Source organism: Amia ocellicauda, chromosome 1, assembly GCF_036373705.1.
Source record: "Amia ocellicauda isolate fAmiCal2 chromosome 1, fAmiCal2.hap1, whole genome shotgun sequence".
In the NCBI taxonomy this organism is placed as follows: Eukaryota; Metazoa; Chordata; class Actinopteri; order Amiiformes; family Amiidae; genus Amia; species Amia ocellicauda.
Window position 1 is genome coordinate 50137610 of NC_089850.1, and position 6261 is coordinate 50143870.

Consider the following 6261-nt stretch of genomic DNA (forward strand, 5'->3'; position numbering starts at 1 on the left):
TGGTGACATGGTAGAGGGCAGCAGAGCTGTTTTGCTGTTCACTGATGATTTTTTTTTCTCTCCTGTGTGTGCTTCAGGATAATATAGCATTAAAGTTATCCCCGCCAAAAAGCATTCATGAAAGTTTCAGCTGTGTATATATTTTTGGGGTTTTCAAAGCTTTAGAAACAGGTGTCTTTGAGAGGAAGCTCCTTATGCTGTGACTGAAAACAACAGGCTTGACTCGGGGATCTATACACTTCACACAGGCCTGATGCTTCTTTCCACCACTGAGAAAATGATTTAATAGTAAGATGCTCTGCAGACTAACTGTATTTGAAATTCCCCTGTTCAAAGAGCTTTTCCCAAAATGTGTATTTTGTCTCAATTTTGTAGAGAAGGATCTGGCATTGCAGATTGGAAAAGAAACCATGTAGTATTGCCAGTTAAACTTTCTGTCTCAGAGTTTAGCTTTTTAATATAATTTTCATTGTTTTCATTAATTAATTAATTTTCATCTGTTTGTATTGTTGAAGTTAAATAATCTCCTGTTCAGGGCTTCAACTTTGGAAAATTATATATATATATATATATATATATATATATATATATATATATATATATAAAAACAAGAAAGTCAAAGATGTGTAACTATGTAAGAGTTTTCTCATCTCAATTTCAGAGACACAAGACATAACTGAACGTACATTGCTTGGTTTTCTAGGTTCATTGTGAAAAGGCATTGTTGCAGAATGCTCACATTAAGGTAGAATTCTACATCTGTAACTCAGTCGTAAGGTTTACTGATCATCTGCTGTTGTAGTTTATTAACAAATTCACCTTTTCTGTAGCAGATCATCTTCCCAGGACAGCCTTTCCTCACAATGCACTGGGGAGATATGACACCCTGGGACAGGCCTGGGATGAAGCGGCATGCTCTTCTTATCTGAGGAGTGCACCAACTGGTAAGTCATTAGTATTCTGCAGGCATGAAAATCACTTTTTGTTTTTATTAATTGCCATAAAAACTGCATTTCTCACCATGAACAAGCTGGGTACTGTGCAGCAGGGGAGGGTCGTTGAAGGTGGAATCTGATCGCTGCAATATCTGAGCTTCACGCTGTATCCCAGACAGGGGCCCACTGAGGAGTAAATCCAGAGACCACAGTGCCAGAGTGTCTCCTGTCCAGAGAGAGATGATGCACAGTGAAAGCCCCATCATTTTTTTTAATGTGTGTGTATATATATTTTAATCTTCAGTCACATAAACAGTTTACAATGTGACATTTTTTTAATTGACACAAAGTATTTCCTTCCTAATAATTTGTTCCGTAGAGTTCTCTCTATCTCTACAGGATCTTAGAATCCTATAGATTTTAAGTATTCTAAATTCCTGTTACTCTGCGGTCTGAAAATCATTTTTGTCTTAGTTCATGTTAATGTTTGCAAAGCAAGTACTGAACTTAATCACAGAGTAGTTGTCAGGGACTGGATGAAGCCCCATCATCTCAGAGGTATGCATCTAACTCTTCCCTTTTTATTTGATCGTTTTTGCATTACTGGCACAAATTACAAACATTTAGTTTGTGAAATAAAAAAATTGTCCCTCTGAAACATCTTGTTAACCTGCATTGTTTGTATGAAGCTTAAAGATACCGAGTGTATTGAGCCTGCACATCGAGGCTCATATAGTGTACATAGTGTGTGTACAATCACCTGCCCCCCCCGAAAATACCAAGTGCGTCTGCAATGTAAATATGCCCACTTCACCATCAACAAGGTGTTTTCAACAGGTCACCCGAGAGCAAACCAAGAGCCCAACGCAAGCCTGGCGCTCATTTCAGGAGACAAAACCAGAGCAGTTCTGAATGTAATTAGCATTTGTTTGCCTTGTTCAGATGCCAAATACCATTGATTGAAACTCTTTTATTATTATTTTCTCTTCTTTTATGGTTGTGGAATCTGCATCTGTGTGGGTTATTTCAGAGGCATGTTGCTGGCAGGTCCCAGAGGGGACCACAGTCACTTGAAACTGGCGTAAGTAATAGTGTCATCAGCACAAGAGACTGTATCTGAGGCAAGGCAATGTGGCATTGTTGTTTAAGAGAGTGCAGAGAGCAAGGCCCCTTAGAATACCGCAGAGAGAGGGCAGAGGAGGCGGCTGATTTAGTACACAAGCGCCCTGCGTGGTGTCGCAGTCCGCAAGATTTAGACCGGTTTAATTGCATCTGCACTCAGCCACATTGAAATGTTAATTTTCTGCGCCAAGCTGTGGGGAGAAGAAGCCCAACTCATCCCACAGCTCTGAGCTTCTCTCTCTCACGCAGGCTGCGTAGGTGGGAATAGACTATGCATGTAAAATGCATGCAGGCCGCTGCAGTATCCGAACCTGTAAGAAAAGTAACACCCGTGTTTCTCTATGCTCTGATACTGGCTTCCTATTGTTGCTGAAAATTAAATATTGTGGAAAATGACATTTTCAGAGAACCACACCAGCCTTCTGGTTTTATTATTTGTTTAAAGTTATGAATGACCAGGCTTCTTAATTCAAGTTTTGTGAAGTTAAGCAGTTATTATTATTGTTAATATTATTATTGTTATCCATTTTGGATATTCCACAAAAGTCATTAATGTTCAGTATTCATTATATACAGCAGTTCTACTATGCAGGCTGCTGCATTCTGGGACCTGCTGTAAAGCCCTTTTTTAATGTGGGGAAAAAAATGTGTTTGGCTGCACCGTTCTGTCTCAGACTTCAAAGTAAGGTCAGACCAGTCACTTTGTACATTAGAAACTTGAAATCAGGTCATATTTAAAGAGCATATCGATAATAGCCAGACTATCGGGAGGGGGGGGGGGGAAGGAGCTCTGATTGCAGAGTAAGTGAAATGCATCCTTTTCTGAAGCGATACCCTGTTTAAATGAATCCTTTATGGGCTCTTGATTGTTGCAGATATACAGGACATGGCAACTCCAGCCTAATTTCTGCCAACTCGCAACTGATTAATTAACATGCAGTGGGAAAGTCTGCATAGCATTTTACACATTGGGGACAGATTAAGCTTGTTTATCAGACTTTTTGGTGTCAGTTTTTTCTTTTTCTTTAAATTATCCCTTTGGATCCAGTGTTTGCGATGAAGAATGAAAAGGACAGAAGAAGAAATCTTGAAATTTGCAACAGGTTTCCCAGTGTTAAGTGTCACTGTAGTGCAGTAATGTCTTCAGCTGTTGCTCACCTAGCTATGCGATTCCCACACTGGAGGGCTGGGAATGGGGGGGGTGGGGTGTGTGGGATTGGATCCTTCAGTGTTGTGCCTGAAGCCTTTCGGAGGGGATAGCTCGATTACAGGAGCTTGTACCCCCCACCCTTCACCCCCTGAGCCCCCTATTAATACAGGGAAGGCTGGCGGGACGTGTGGTGAAATTCCAACCAGGATGAAGAAAGGGAAGCTAATGAATCAAATCCAATCCTGTTAGTTCCGGCCCACATCCCATCACACGGGGGGCTCTCTGCATGGCGATCCACTTCAGATTTCATCTGAGCTGAAGCTGGGGAGGCAGGGCAGGGGAGAGAGGGGAAGTGTGGAGGGGTTGGTTATGTTGGTGTTATAATATTAATATATATATATATATATTATTTTTTTTAACAGTATGTTTAGTGCATTCAAGCTGAGGAAAGAAGAAAAGACCATGAGTTTATTCGTGGAGGGTAATTCCTGCAGCTTTATGCAGGCTGCCGAGAGGTTGGTGTGTGGTTCTCAGGTAAAGCACCCCGTGTGTGTGTGTTTTTTTTTTTTTAATATTTTTTTTTATATTAAGACAGCGTCTTGAAGTGTCTCTCACACAGGCATCACAAGGTTGCACGATGCTGTGGATTTGGTCCAAAAATGATTTGTTGGAACCTTCTGGGTGGAGGGGGCAATCTGTAGATCTGTACTGAGCTACAGGATGGCTCTGTGTAGAGCTTACTTCAGGAGCAGGTGCGGCTTCAGGGTTCTGTGGGAAAGGCTCGCCCGCCGTCACCACACACCCGCCCCGCACCAGTCAGAGAGAGACTGCCCCCCAGGCATCTTCCACAACCAGGTCAGCACTGCTCTTTCTCAGCAGTCGAGAACATGAAATTCCTCCTGCATTCTGGCAGATGCCTCTGTAGTTTGCAATGTGACATGTTGAAGACACTGTTCTCTCTCTCTCTCTCTCTCGCTCTCTCTCTGGGGAGTGGGAAAATCGGCAAAACAAAGCGCATCCAGGGACATGGGCTCATTGGTAATCGCGAGTGGGGGCCTTTGTGGGGGCAGCCAGCTGGACGTACAAAGAGAAGGGGAGAGAGAGAGACGCAGGGGGAGCAGGGCAAGAGAGAGGTGTGTGAGTGTACACTGTGGGGGGGGGCTGGGTGGGGATGGGATTTTACTTGCCTTAAACAACCTGACCCACCATTGAGTAGCACTGAAGCAGAATCCCTTGCCCCACCATTTTATGTGGGTGCCTGTTTTCCCAATCTCACTAACCACTGCCACCCCGACCCCAGCCTGCCCGCGCCCATCCACGATGCTGCTCTGAGGCCTACTCCCCTTCCTTGAATCTCCAGGCAGAGCGTTCACCCGCGACTGTGAAGTGCATTCTGCCTGATGTCCCTGGCTGGCCTTCGTTTGTCGCACACGCCTGAGCTGTTATGATCAGAGCGTAGGTTTTTGCTCTGAGGCTCAATGCAGACCTCTTGATTGCAATGGACTGCTGTAAATCTTCATGGAGCCTTTAGTTTGCCCATGGGTATAACATGCATTCACTCGGCTGTGGTGTCCCCTGGTTGGTAGCATTGCACAGCATACCTCTTATATATATCCTTTTGCTAAAAAAAAACATAATTTTTGAGAAAAGAAATGTTATTGGTTTAAGCAAAAATAATTTGTGAGCCACATTGAACATCCACACTGAAGTAGAATGGATACTTCATGTTCAAATTATTTAATTATCATTCTTTATTGATGAGAACATTCAAATGGAGGTACCGTAGAAGAACACAGACATGTTTCGGTCCTCCAAGGAGATGTCAGTGTGTACCAATCCCACCTATCATAGAAGCACTTTGTTCTGTAAGATCAGAGAGGGGCTGGTGTGAAGTGATATTCTTTTAGGCAGAAGGCCTCTGGTCTCTGTTTATAAATAGACACACATGCTGCTTTCATGCATTTCAACGAATGTGGCCCCTCGTCACATTTTGCTCAATTCGCCACAGCATCTGCTGGGGCTCAGCAATCCAGCTTAGAGGGCTTACCCAAAAAAAAAAAAGCCTGTCTCTGGTATTTGCCCCACGACATGGCTATAGCTGGGAAAGCCATAGTGTTGCCTGGGCCCGTGGAGGGTTGCCAGGGCAATAGCTGTTGTATTTGCAGGAGAGGAGTGTGGATTTTCTCACTGCCGCCTGGTCCCGCTCCATTACCCTCTTTGTGTGGGGCCGGAGGGGGCTGTCAGCGCCTCACTCACCCAGGAACAGATCCCAGCCAGGCAGCGGTGCGGCCTCTAGCCTCCTTCCGGGAGGGGATTAGAGCAAGCCTGTCCCCCTGTGGGGAAGATTAAGGCCCAATTTAGAGGTCAGGCTGGTGCCCAATAGCCCCTCGCTGCTCGGACCTGCTATCCCATCAGGGAGCGAAGCGTGGCTCTGTGCCTCCCCACTGGGGTCCCGTCGAGAGCAGGGGGCTTTTCTGTTCGAGTCCCATCCCTCCCTACGCAGGGGGTACATGGCAGCGCACAAAAGGCCCGACCGCACCAGCGGGGAAGGGATTTATGTCATGTTGGTAGGGGGTGGCGAGGCAACTCTCTGGGGTGGGGGGGGTTGGTTTGATGTCTGCATGTGGATGTGCGTTAATGTACATCTCAGGCAGCTTAGTGTGTTTAGTTGTGATTCTCCACAAACTTGGGGTGGGGTGGTGTTTTGACCTGCCCTTGGCCAAGGGACTGGTCAAGGCATGTTGGCTGTATCGTGTGGGGGAGATCGGCCACTAACTGCTGTTCTACAGGCTTGTGCTAACTCAGTGCTGAGGTAAGGACCTGTTTGACCGCACGACCATGTTTTTGTGTGTAACCTTTAGTTTTCTTCTGCTGCACTCAGCCTATTGCCCCTACCTGCCTGCATAGCTGCTGAACCAGCCCACCGGGCCTGCCCTCCTTCCCCAGATCTTCTTCTCCCTACGGTTTAAGCAGGCAGGTTACGATGCTTGGTCATAACCTGGTCTAGAGAGGAGGTGTAGAGTGTCTCTTTGTCCCAGTAGGACAGGAGGTCCA